The sequence below is a fragment of the Lissotriton helveticus genome, chromosome 10 (genome assembly GCF_964261635.1).
Source record: "Lissotriton helveticus chromosome 10, aLisHel1.1, whole genome shotgun sequence".
NCBI lineage: Eukaryota > Metazoa > Chordata > Amphibia > Caudata > Salamandridae > Lissotriton > Lissotriton helveticus.
In genome coordinates, this window is record NC_136071.1 from 1,085,095,330 (window position 1) to 1,085,107,473 (window position 12,144).

The window sequence follows — 12,144 nt, forward strand, 5'->3', positions numbered from 1 at the left end:
TCAACGCTCTCAATGACCAAGCAAGTCAACGCCGTCTCTTCTTCCTGCTTCAACACCCTCCGCATGCTCCACGAGATCTACAGATTGATCCCGACAGATACAAGAAAGACAGTCACCCAGGCCCTCGTCCGCAGCAGACTCTGAAATGCCCTCTACGCGGGAGCCCCAACCAAGCTCATCAATCGACTACAACGCATCCAAAACGCCTCGGCACGACTGATCTTCGATGTACCACGACACAGCCATATCACCCCCCACCTGAGAAACCTACACTGGCTCCCCGTCAACAAGAGGATATCCTTCAAGCTCCTCATCCACACACACAAGGCACTCCACAAGACCGGCCCAGCCTACCTCAACAGACGCCTCTCCTTCTACACCCCCAACCGCCAGCTACGCTCTGTTGACCTCTCACTCGCCACCGTCCCACGAACAACCACCGGCGGGAGATCCTTCTCCCACCTCGCAGCCAAGACATGGAACACCCTCCCACTGAGCCTACGACAGACCCAAGACCTGCCGACCTTCAGGAGAATACTTAAAGACCTTGCTGTTCGATCAGTAGCGGCCGCCACCTTTCCCCCCCAGCGCCTTGAGACCCTCGCGGGTATATAGTGCACTTAACAAATGAATGATTGATTAATTGAACGATTCCCACCACCATCAGAAAGGTCATACCACCTTAACCAAATACCACCTTAACCAAATCCACAGTCATTGGCGCCCAACCCACAGATTTGAATCAACACATCACTTTAGTCTGCATCGTATTGAGGTACAAATAAGTATCCTTAGCAATCACATGACCATCACTTTTTCTTCAAAGCATGTACCAGTGCTCTCCACTTCTCCATATTTGCCTATTTTCTCTCTCACTTCTTTCTTTCGCTTCTGAGCACCTTCACCTCAATTCCCACCTAGTGAAGCACATCTGACCAACATCTAATGTCTAATGGCAGAGGTCACAGATGATCTTCATTCTAGCACTATGTACTTCCAAGGACCATTACAATGTCTATCTAGGGATGGTATTAGGTCTAACTGAGACAAAACGTTAAAAAAACTGAGACAAAAGTCTAGCTTTACTACTTGCAAATGCCCTTTGTGAATGCCGAAAATCATAAAATTAGACTTTCGTCTCAGTTTACCATTGTGAACCAGGTCCCTTTTTCTATGCGGCTGATTCGGCTTGTGAGTCAATGTTTGGAAGTTGGTATTTTAAGTTGCAGAGGAGAACATATAATAAATTGCTTGCAATGCTTTGAGCAAAATGTTAGCATCTGAGTCTTGCCACAGATTCTCCATAGCCTGATAGGGACAACATTTGAATGTCTTAAAGACACGAAAGCTAAGATAACCTTGTATTGTAGTGTTTGGCCTCTGTTTTATTTTATTTTGAAGAGTGGAAATTCTGGACGGCCTGTTCATTACATTGGTGGATGAGGATGAGCTGGAAGTTCAAGAAGAAGAAGTATCTTCTTCCAAGAATTTGGGAATGTATGAAACAAATATTTTAGTCCACCAGGGTGCAAGGGTGACTCCGTTGCACGCAGGACTATTTTTGAGCAGCAAGGGGCACCTTGCTGCACAAAAACAATCCTACAAGCCCTTTTCATTTTTCTTTGTAGTGTGCAGAATTCAGCACACATGGAAAGAGGAAAAAACAAGGAGGAATAAACATATTTCTCAATGGTACATCTCAAATCAGAAGGCATACTAATTTGGTGCTTACGAAGGTTTGCATCACTATGTAAATCTGGGGCAGCAACAAATTCCACAGATGCTGCATTGGAAAGCACACGGCAAAGCCCATGGAACTCGTTCCAAGCGCAGATTAAGGCAACGCAGTGATTTGCGTTGCATCACTTTACTCATGATTCATGAGTTCACTCAACGCCACGCAGGGTAGGTTTGTGTGGCTTCATTAATGTTTATGAGAGCCCTGCATCATGCATGCATCACTTTACGCGGTGCAAAGGTGACGCTGGGCTCTCCTAAATAAGCCCCATAAAATGCATTTTTCTGTGCATGGGTTTGACTGAAGAAAGTTCTCGCCTTTTTTTCCCAAGTTTGCACTATTGCTGCATTTCAATTGGGATTTGGAAAGTGGTTTTGCAGTTGCTATTTATCTTTTCACAAAAGGAGTCACAATAAAACCATGTGCTAGTGTTGTGTTGGAGTTCTTTTTCCCTATTTAGCATGCCTTTGTGTACTGTACAATCGCTAAGCATGGTTACAAATGGCTTTGCAGCCACTGGCACATTTACAGTCATTTGTAGAATAAGGTTCGTAATCTGTTTTATGATGATTAAAAGTGGCTCCTTTTCAGAAAGCTTTTTTTAATTCGAAGTATCTTTTACTCCTGGATATTGAGGAGTAAGTTGCATCTGACTTAACATATAAAAGTATTGACATATAAATTACCTCTTCTTTAGCACTTTACAAAACCTGGTAACACTAGCCATGATACTACTGCTATTACTGCCACTACAAATAATAATAACAATAAAATAAATAACTTGAGAAATACAATACCAAACGGTTTTTGGAACATCTCCTGCTGGGTATTTCCCTGCAAAAACAAATTTAAAAAAACATAATCTTTTTACACTTTGTGTGATAGTCTTTTTAATTCCACGTATTTATTTTGTTAATAATTGTTGTGTGGTTTCTAATCCCCAGTGAAGGTGTGGAGAATACTTTGAACTTTAAAAGTAGCTAAACGATACAAATATATTTTAATTGTTTTGTTCGTTTTTAATAACCTCAATTTTATGGTTTTGTACTTTGCAGTAAGATACTGTAATAAAAGTCAGATAACCGGTGCATAGTGAATAAATTACACGTTCTATTGCAACAGCTATGCAGAATACTTTTCATGCTATTTGAACCGAATGAAGTCAAATGCATGCTAATCTATGGGCCGTCTGAGGACAAAGAAATTATTTGAACCAGACAACCTGAAGTCAAACTGTATTATAGCGTTTCTGCTTCATGCTGTCCTGCTCCGGATTCTATCCATATCTTGTAATTAACAATATGAATGTATTATTCAAATTTGTATCCTTGCAGCATATTATGAAAACTTAAATGAGTCATTAGTAATCATGCTATTTTGGAGTACTATTATCCTCTTCTAACGGTCTCATATAGTCATATAATGTAGTTCATCCTACTCATAAACCTCCCAATCATATTTCTGTTTGGCATCAGCTTAGCCCAGTCTTATGATTGTGTTGAGCCAGGAAAGGACCGGCTGATGTACAAATAGTTTTGCCCTGACTCTATGCAATAGTAAAATATTCTTGAGACTGTATTCCTGGTGGAGGCAGTCTTAACAGTACTCTTTCTAACTTATGACAGTGAGAAGACATTTTCAAGCTAGGGGAAAAAAACTTCAGTAAATTAATATTAGGCTTCATGGCCAAATGCATCCCTAGGTATGGGACAAACCTTTGTAAATCAGGAACTAATTACCCATTTCACAAATGCCAAAAGGTTTTAGTAATATAATGCAATGACTACTCCCACCACACACAAAATGCTATTCTTTTCGAATTCACACTCATTGGGATGCTAACGTCCATGTACATTCATATGTTCTTGTGTACATGGCATGCCTATGTCATACTAAGTGATGAAATAATTAGTAAATACTGTAGAACTGTAGAAAAAAAGGACAAAAGTGAGTTGCAATTTACAAATTAAGAGGTGGCTTAAAAAGGGTAAGGCAAAGCACCAAACACAGTAGCAAGAGAGGAAGTAAGCCAGAAGATATTAGGGCAAGAATGGAAAGGGGCGACCGCTCGGTCCCCCCGAACGTATGGATGGGTGCCCGAACCTCCCGGGAAGCCATTTTGGGCGGGGTGGGCGTAGCCCGGCTGGTATGCCCAAAGCGGCGTAGCCGGGGCGCGCCTTCCCCCGCCCGAGAGGGGTTGTCCTAGACACCTCGATGGAAGACCACGCCCAGTAGGCGTATCGGGGACAGGTACACGCCCTCCCGCAGAAGGATAAAGGAGCGGGAATCCAGAAGATCGTCCTCTTGTTCCTCGGATCGGAAGGCTGCACCCACTCGTTGCTCGTGAGCCCTCGACGGAACAAGCAGCAATTTTGAACGTGGTAATCTTGTTTTTTCTCTTTCAGTTTCGGGGGCCCACAGATTTCAGGACCTCGTGGATCGACCAAGGGCGGAAGACTCGAAACCATGCCTAGCAAGCAAGCAGGAAAGGGTTCCGAGACAGAGAGGATGTTACGCCTGTTGTCGAATCGGATGGCTTGTATGGACCGAAAGCTCGGACAAGTCCAATCGCTCGGGAGAGGTTTAGCGGAGGTAAAGAAGCAATTGGCCGCATTGAACGACCCAGGTCAGCCAAAAAAGGTGATAGGCCCGGCTTTGCCGGGAATAGTCCCCGGGGGAAGAGGGAAGCGGGTCAAGGAAAGGGCGGTTTCGGGGGGGGGGGTCCCAGTTCCAGAGGTACCTCTCATCACCCCCCTCGTACCGGTCGATAACCCGGTTCAGAACCCAGATGTAGGCCAGCCTATCCCGGTGGTGATCACCTCTGTCGAGGACAATGAAATACCCCCAGAATTGGCCGCACAGTTGACGGCATGGCTCAGAACAAAGGTGGGGGGCACAGCGACCCCGGGAGATCCGGCCGAAGAAGCCAGAGTGTTAGTAAAGCAGTTGCGGCAATCGAGAGATGTCACGAAGGCGAGTGTTCCTCTTGTTCCCCCACAGGTGGCGCCGGGAGTACCAGCAGCTGGTCAAGAAAAGACGGCGGCAACAACAGCCGATCCGGGTAAGCTCGCATTGCCGATGGTGGGGGAGGGCTCGATACCCTCAAGGCGGGAAAAAGTTGCACAGCACATTCCCTTGGCAACGAAAGAGTTAATATGGGGAGACAAGTATGTCAACATGTTTTCATTGTTAACGGACCATTGTGAGATGGAGTATGCTAAAACGCAGAAAGATTTGTGGCACCCTAGTGTCTGGCGCGCCAAGATGGCCGAGTTCAGGGTGGAAGAGACAGTGACGAACTGGGTTAAGGCCTTCTCTATATTTACCGCAGTTATGGGGGAACGTAAACCTGAGGTTATGACTGAGTTGGTTTGCTATCAGAATCGCATTATGGATTTTTATTCAATGTATGAGGGGGAAGAATGGAAAGGCTATGACATGAAGTTCCGTAAAGCAAAAGAATATGATGCTTCTTTGTCTTGGGATTGTTTGGACTCGGTGTCATGGCACAAGCAACTCCTGCCAGGGGCAACAGGTACGTCCTCGCCAGGCGGGAGCGGGTCCGGAGTAGTCCGCCAAAATCCCGGGGTGCCCTTTCGAGCAGGCACAGGTGGGGGCTATCAGCCTAGAGTTGGCGGGAATGGCGGAAAAGGAGGGGTCTGTTGGGGCTTCAATCGAGGCAATTGTAACAGACCACTGGGGACATGCAAGTTTAAGCATGTGTGTGCCGGCTGTGGGAATTCCTCACACCCGGAAAGTGCATGTAGATCAAAGAATGGCGGGACGGGAGGAAAAGGAGGACCTAAGCAGGAGTGAGGTAGATCTTTGTAACCGATTGCCTACACCCGTTGATCTCATGGTTATGATTCCGTGGTTAAACAAATACCCTGATCATGTATCCGCTGGGGTGTTGAGGAAGGGATTCTTACATGGCTTCCACATCCCGGCGGGGGAAGTTCGGGGGAACTCCTTTTGTAGAAACCAGTTATCGGTACAGCACAACCCAGGCGTGGCAGAAAAGAGAATAGCAAAAGAGGTCAGTTTAGGACGAGTGGCTGGCCCCTTTTCCTGCCCGCCGGTGGCCGATTTCATCTGTTCCCCGTTAGGGGTTGTCCCGAAAAAAGATCCGGGGGAGTTTAGACTCATACATAACCTTTCTGCTCCTAGGGGTTCCTCGGTGAATGATGCCATTGACCCAGAAGTTTGTTCGGTACGATACGCATCGTTCGACGATGCCGTGGCCATATTGAACCACCTAGGCCCTGGGGCGTTGATGGCGAAATGTGATATCGAATCAGCGTTTCGGTTGCTTCCGGTGCACCCGCAGGATCAGCGCCTGCTAGGTTTTGCATTTCAGGGAAGTTATTACATGGATAAATGCATGCCCATGGGTTGCTCCATTTCATGTGCATATTTTGAGATGTTTAGCTGTTTTTTGGAATGGGCATTTATCGAAGCTACAGGGCATAGACATGTTATGCATTATCTGGATGACTTTCTGTTTTTGGGGGCAGCCGGGGATACGAATTGCGCACAGGCGCTGTATGATTTCTGCATCCTCATGAATGAATTCGGTGTCCCATTGGCACCAGGTAAGACGGTCGGACCATCTACTTCACTGGAGTTTCTGGGAATTGAGCTCAATTCGGTGGAGGGGTGTTTCCGACTACCAGTGGACAAAGTGCTCAAGTTCCAGGCTTCCTTGATGCAATGCCTGGGTGGGGAGAAAGTGACCCTGCACCAGTTACAACAAACAGTGGGTCAGCTTAATTTTGCCTTAAGGGTGATTCCTATGGCCCGCCCGTTTTCGCTCTCTATCGCGCAGGCTATGGGTGGTCTCAAAGAGGCTCACCACCGTACGAGACTGTCTGGGGAGGTTCGCCAGGATATGCGTATTTGGTTGGCATTTCTGGCGGACTTCAACGGTCGAGTCGTCTTGAGCTCCCCGCCAGAGTCTTCGGAGGAATTAGGTCTATGGACCGACTCGGCAGGGAGCGTGGGTTTTGGCGCCATCTTAGGTGATCGATGGTCGGCACAAACATGGCCAACATGGTGGCACTCCAACGGTCTCACAGGGAACATTGGGTTCCTGGAGTTATTCCCCATCTGGGTTGCTCTGATGACATGGGCTGACGACTTCAGGGGCCGCTCAGTGGTGTTTTGGTCCGACAATATGACTGTCGTTGATTGCATTAACCAACAGGCAGCACGCTGCAAAATGATCTTGAGATTGTTGAAAGAGATTGTGCTGCTTTGCATGAGATTGAATGTACTGTTCAGGGCGAAACATGTGCCAGGTGTACTGAATCATGCGGCTGATGCACTCTCTCGTTCACATATACAGGCATTCAGGGGTTATCTGCCCACAGCAGACCTAGAGGCAGCACCATTCCCAGAAGCAATGTGGCTAATCGGTGCCTCGGATTACAAGACCTCGTGGCAGCAAGTCTAGCCCCCAGGACAAGGAAAGCATACGAAGAAGCGTTTCGTTCCTATTGCACATATTTAGGTCCCACGGGGAGTCAGAATTGGGGTCAGGAGGAATCCTTCCTGGGGTACCTGGTTGCACTACACAGAGAGGGCCGATCAGCAGCAACGGCCGGTAGGCATAGGGCGGCCATTTCCTTCATGGCCCAGGTGCACGGCATAGAAGACCCTACAGGTTCTTTTTTGGTGAAGAAAGCCCTTCGCGGCTGGCAACGCCTTGAGGGTCGCAAGAGAGATACGAGGCACCCGATTGGCTTAGACAGACTGTCTCTGCTTTTAGCAAAGCTGGATGAGACGTGTTCCTCCCATTACGAAGCAGTTCTGTTCCGGGCAGCGTTCACATTGGCATTCCATGGGGCCATGAGGGTGAGCGAGCTTGTCGCAAGGAACAAGAGAGATATGGAGGGAGGTTTGTGCAGGGATCACATCCAGATAAGGGGTGATTCGATGGTAATCATGATAGCAAGGTCCAAGACTGACCAGGGGGCTATGGGAGATAGTGTGGTCGTACAGCGCAAGCGTGGGTCCCCCGTCTGCCCTTTGAAGTGTGTGGAAGACTATTTGGCGCTAAGAGCGGCCGCTTGGGGGGGGAGCTTGCTCCGACACAAGGATGGCAACCCACTGACGAGATTTCAGTTTCAGAGGGTGCTGGCACTGGCAATCGCTGACGCGGGCATGGACCCGTGCGATTTTGGGACCCACTCTTTCAGGATAGGGGCTGCTACTGAGGCTACAGCCAGGGGTCAGAGTGCCGAGGAAGTGAAACAATTGGGCCGTTGGTCCTCGAATTGCTTCAAGAGGTATGTGCGCTTGCACATGTTGTAAGTGATCAATTGACATGCACTCACGTTTTCTGTCTTTTGTTTACTTTGCAGTTTCGCGAGCCTGCCATGCAGGGCGGAATTGGAGGTCGACCCTGCATCAAGAGACCAGCGGTCAGAGATCACCGACTGGAGTGAGGATGGTATGGGTCGTGGGCCACTCATACGTGAGGCGTGCCGGTGACGTATTCAAAGAAGGTGATGCGATTCACGCACCTGGGGAATACGGGTTCAGAGTGGCTTTCCATGGGAAAGGTGGGCTAGTTTTTGACAAATTTGAGTCATTTTTCGAGGGACTTTTAGGGCGGCATAGGTCACCGCCATCGATAGTCATAGTACACCTGGGAGGCAACGATTTGGTGACACTGGGTAGACGAGTGTTACTTGAACGAATCTTGTCGGCTGTTAGCTGGTTGGCTAAAAGAGTCCCGGGGTGCACGATTGCCTGGTCCCACATGATTCCTAGAAGGAGGTGGCAGGGGGGCCTTTCGGTGTCAGCTCTGAACCATTCAGTTAAACGGGTCAATAATAAGATTGGTAGACTGTTCCGTTCTGCACAGTTGCATGTCATTCCTCATGGGTGTATCCGGGTTGACCAAATGTATCTGAACGATGGGGTTCACCTATCCAGGGAGGGGAATGATTTACTCATAGGAGACTTTGTTGCATGGCTAAGAGGTTTGAGGAAGCATGACCTATAGGAGGAGTTGGGGGGGACCGGATCGTCCGTCAACTATTCGGTCTGTGGCGGTAAGGTCATGATCAGTGAGCAGTAATTTAAAGGTCCCTAGAGTGGGGCGCCACCCACAATGGATGGGAGCGCCCGGGGGAAGACGGCCATTGGCCCCTTCCACGGGGAGGCGGCACCCACTAAGGATGGGGCGCCTAGGGGGAGATGGCCATGGGCCCCTCCCAGGGGGGGAGGCGGTTATATGCCCCTCCTTACTAATTTCCCGGGGGCCGGATATCCGCGACGGCGGATAGAGAGTGTGGGGTTGGGGGGGAGAGTCCACGCTGTCCTTCCTACAGAGACCTCATACGGGAACTCGGACGACCCTTAAGATGGCGTCGAGTAGAAAGGGGGCCCCCACCACGACAAGGGAAGTTACAGTTGGCAATGAGGGTAGAGCCCTCTGCGCATGCGCCGCTCACACAGTGAGGGTGGGAGTTTGGTAGTAGGGATCTGACACCGGTTAAGACCTTGCCGTTGGCCCTTAATGCTAGGATGTACAATTTGAATTAGAGTGTATGCATTTTCAGGATGTTAGCCAAAAGTACATGACTGCATCGAAATGTAATAAATGACAAATTGTACATAATGCATAATGATGAAACTTTTATTTAATGTTTTAAATTTTGTTTCATATTTTAATAAATACGGCCGGGAGGGTGACTCCCTCCCGTCTTCCAAAAGTTCAACTATTGTCCGACTTCCCATCCTTGGGGATATGTGTTGGGAGGGGGTGGCGGGCATCCTGGCCATATGGAAAGGGGCGACCGCTTGGTCCCCCCGAACGTATGGATGGGTGCCCGAACCTCCTGGGAAGCCATTTTGGGCGGGGTGGGCGTAGCCCGGCTGGTATGCCCAAAGCGGCGTAGCCGGGGCGCGCCTTCCCCCGCCCGAGAGGGGTTGTCCTAGACACCTCGATGGAAGACCACGCCCAGTAGGCGTATCGGGGACGGGTACACGCCCTCCCGCAGAAGGATAAAGGAGCGGGAATCCAGAAGATCGTCCTCTTGTTCCTCGGATCGGAAGGCTGCACCCACTCGTTGCTCGTGAGCCCTCGACGGAACAAGCAGCAATTTTGCCCACCCACCAGCCCCTGATAGCAAATGTTTGGAGAAAAATAAAGTTTTTCTGAGTGATGAAAGTATAGGCTTTTTTTCCTTGGAGGAGTGAATAAAGGAATTTTGAGAATGTAAATACGGTTCGCATTGGAGAAATTTCTTCTTGCAGGAAAGATCAGTGATAACAGTGAGATGATGTGGAATTTTTCTTTTTTAATAGGTAAACAACTGTCGTATTTATTTGTCGGGCGGTAAGGTCATGATCGGTGAGCAGTAATTTAAAGGTCCCTAGAGTGGGGCGCCACCCACAATGGATGGGAGCGCCCGGGGGAAGACGGCCATTGGCCCCTTCCACGGGGAGGCGGCACCCACTAAGGATGGGGCGCTTAGGGGGAGATGGCCATGGGCCCCTCCCAGGGGGGGAGGCGGTTATATGCCCCTCCTTACTAATTTCCCGGGGGCCGGATATCCGCGACGGCGGATAGAGAGTGTGGGGTTGGGGGGGAGAGTCCACACTGTCCTTCCTACAGAGACCTCATACGGGAACTCGGATGACCCTTAAGATGGCGTCGAGTAGAAAGGGGGCCCCCACCACGACAAGGGAAGTTACAGTTGGCAATGAGGGTAGAGCCCTCTGCGCATGCGCCGCTCACACAGTGAGGGCGGGAGTTTGGTAGTAGGGATCTGACACCGGTTAAGACCTTGCCGTTGGCCCTTAATGCTAGGATGTACAATTTGAATTAGAGTGTATGCATTTTCAGGATGTTAGCCAAAAGTACATGACTGCATCGAAATGTAATAAATGACAAATTGTACATAATGCATAATGATGAAACTTTTATTTAATGTTTTAAATTTTGTTTCATATTTTAATAAATACGGCCGGGAGGGTGACTCCCTCCCGTCTTCCAAAAGTTCAACTATTGTCCGACTTCCCATCCTTGGGGATATGTGTTGGGAGGGGGTGGCGGGCATCCCGGCCAAATAAACACACCTCCATTTAACTGTACTTGCGTAAGAAGTTGGAGAAAGTTGCTCCTAATCAGCTTTGTACTTGCACCCCACATAAATATGATATAATGGACCTCCAGAACGAGCTTACAAATATCAACAGTTGTAAAGTTTCACACGAACGGCAGAAAGATAAAAATGCTAGTTTGAGAAAATGCCCATTTTTGTGTGGTCACTCCCATTTTGTGCTGAATTATATTGCTGCTTTTTACACTCTGCAAACTGGGACGCTGCTGTCCAGTACACGGTATATGTGCTCTGACCCCTAAAACTAATGTTAATCTCTGAGTGTTGTATTTAACTTTAAAATAAAGCCAGATTATATGGAGATGAAATACACACGTCATAAAAAGTTAAATTTCACTTGTGGAGTGCAGTACTTAATGTGCCATCCACTCTTGGGACATGGGAACACAGCGGCTCCAGGTCTAACATAGTAGCCTGCAGTGTAAAACCTGCGGCGCGGATGGCTAAAATAACACTATTTGACAAGTAAAAACATCTCTTTAAAAACATTAGTAACTCACCTCATTGTAAGCCTTGTGTCCCACGAGGAAAGGTGCATTATATTTAAAAGTGAAAGATGTTGAAAATAATGTTAACATGTCGCTACAGTGACAGGGCCCTAAAAGCAATTTTCATTGTGGTATAACTCTCCTATGCACAAATTCAGTATAGATTAAAGTTAAAAATACTAATATCATATCTCAGAAATGGGACAAGCTAGAAAAATAATTATACCACCATTTTGTAACAGTTATTAAATCACCAATTTAACGGTGAGATTTTTAATACCTATTAAGGAAAAGTAACTGTTAGAAAGTTATACTTTACCTGCCTGCACTGCCAGAAAGAGTGTCTTCCCTCTACCAACCTGTGCTCAAGTCCTGGAATGGGTGTGAAAGAGGCGTGTACTACCTCCTAGAAGCAAACAATAAACTCACCTGAATGGGCGAAGATGGCTCAAACTGAACACTGCAGAATGTTCAAAGTGGGGGCTGAGCATCTTATTGATACAGCTCTGTCAGATCTTCTTTGACAGGTCTGTTGAACCTCATGTAACACTTGGGGTGAGAAAGGGAGAGAACGGAATACTGAGACAACAATTGTATATTCGCTGTCTGTTTTCTGAACAACCCTGCTTTTTTCCTACCAGTCTTCTGTCTCTGATTTGTTGTGGATAAAGTACCTGCTGAAAACTGTATTTTAGTTTTAGATGTGGGAGCCAATGGTGTTTTCCCTATGAAACCTCCCCCCTGCCCCCAGCACTCACATTTTATCACATTTTTATTGAATTTC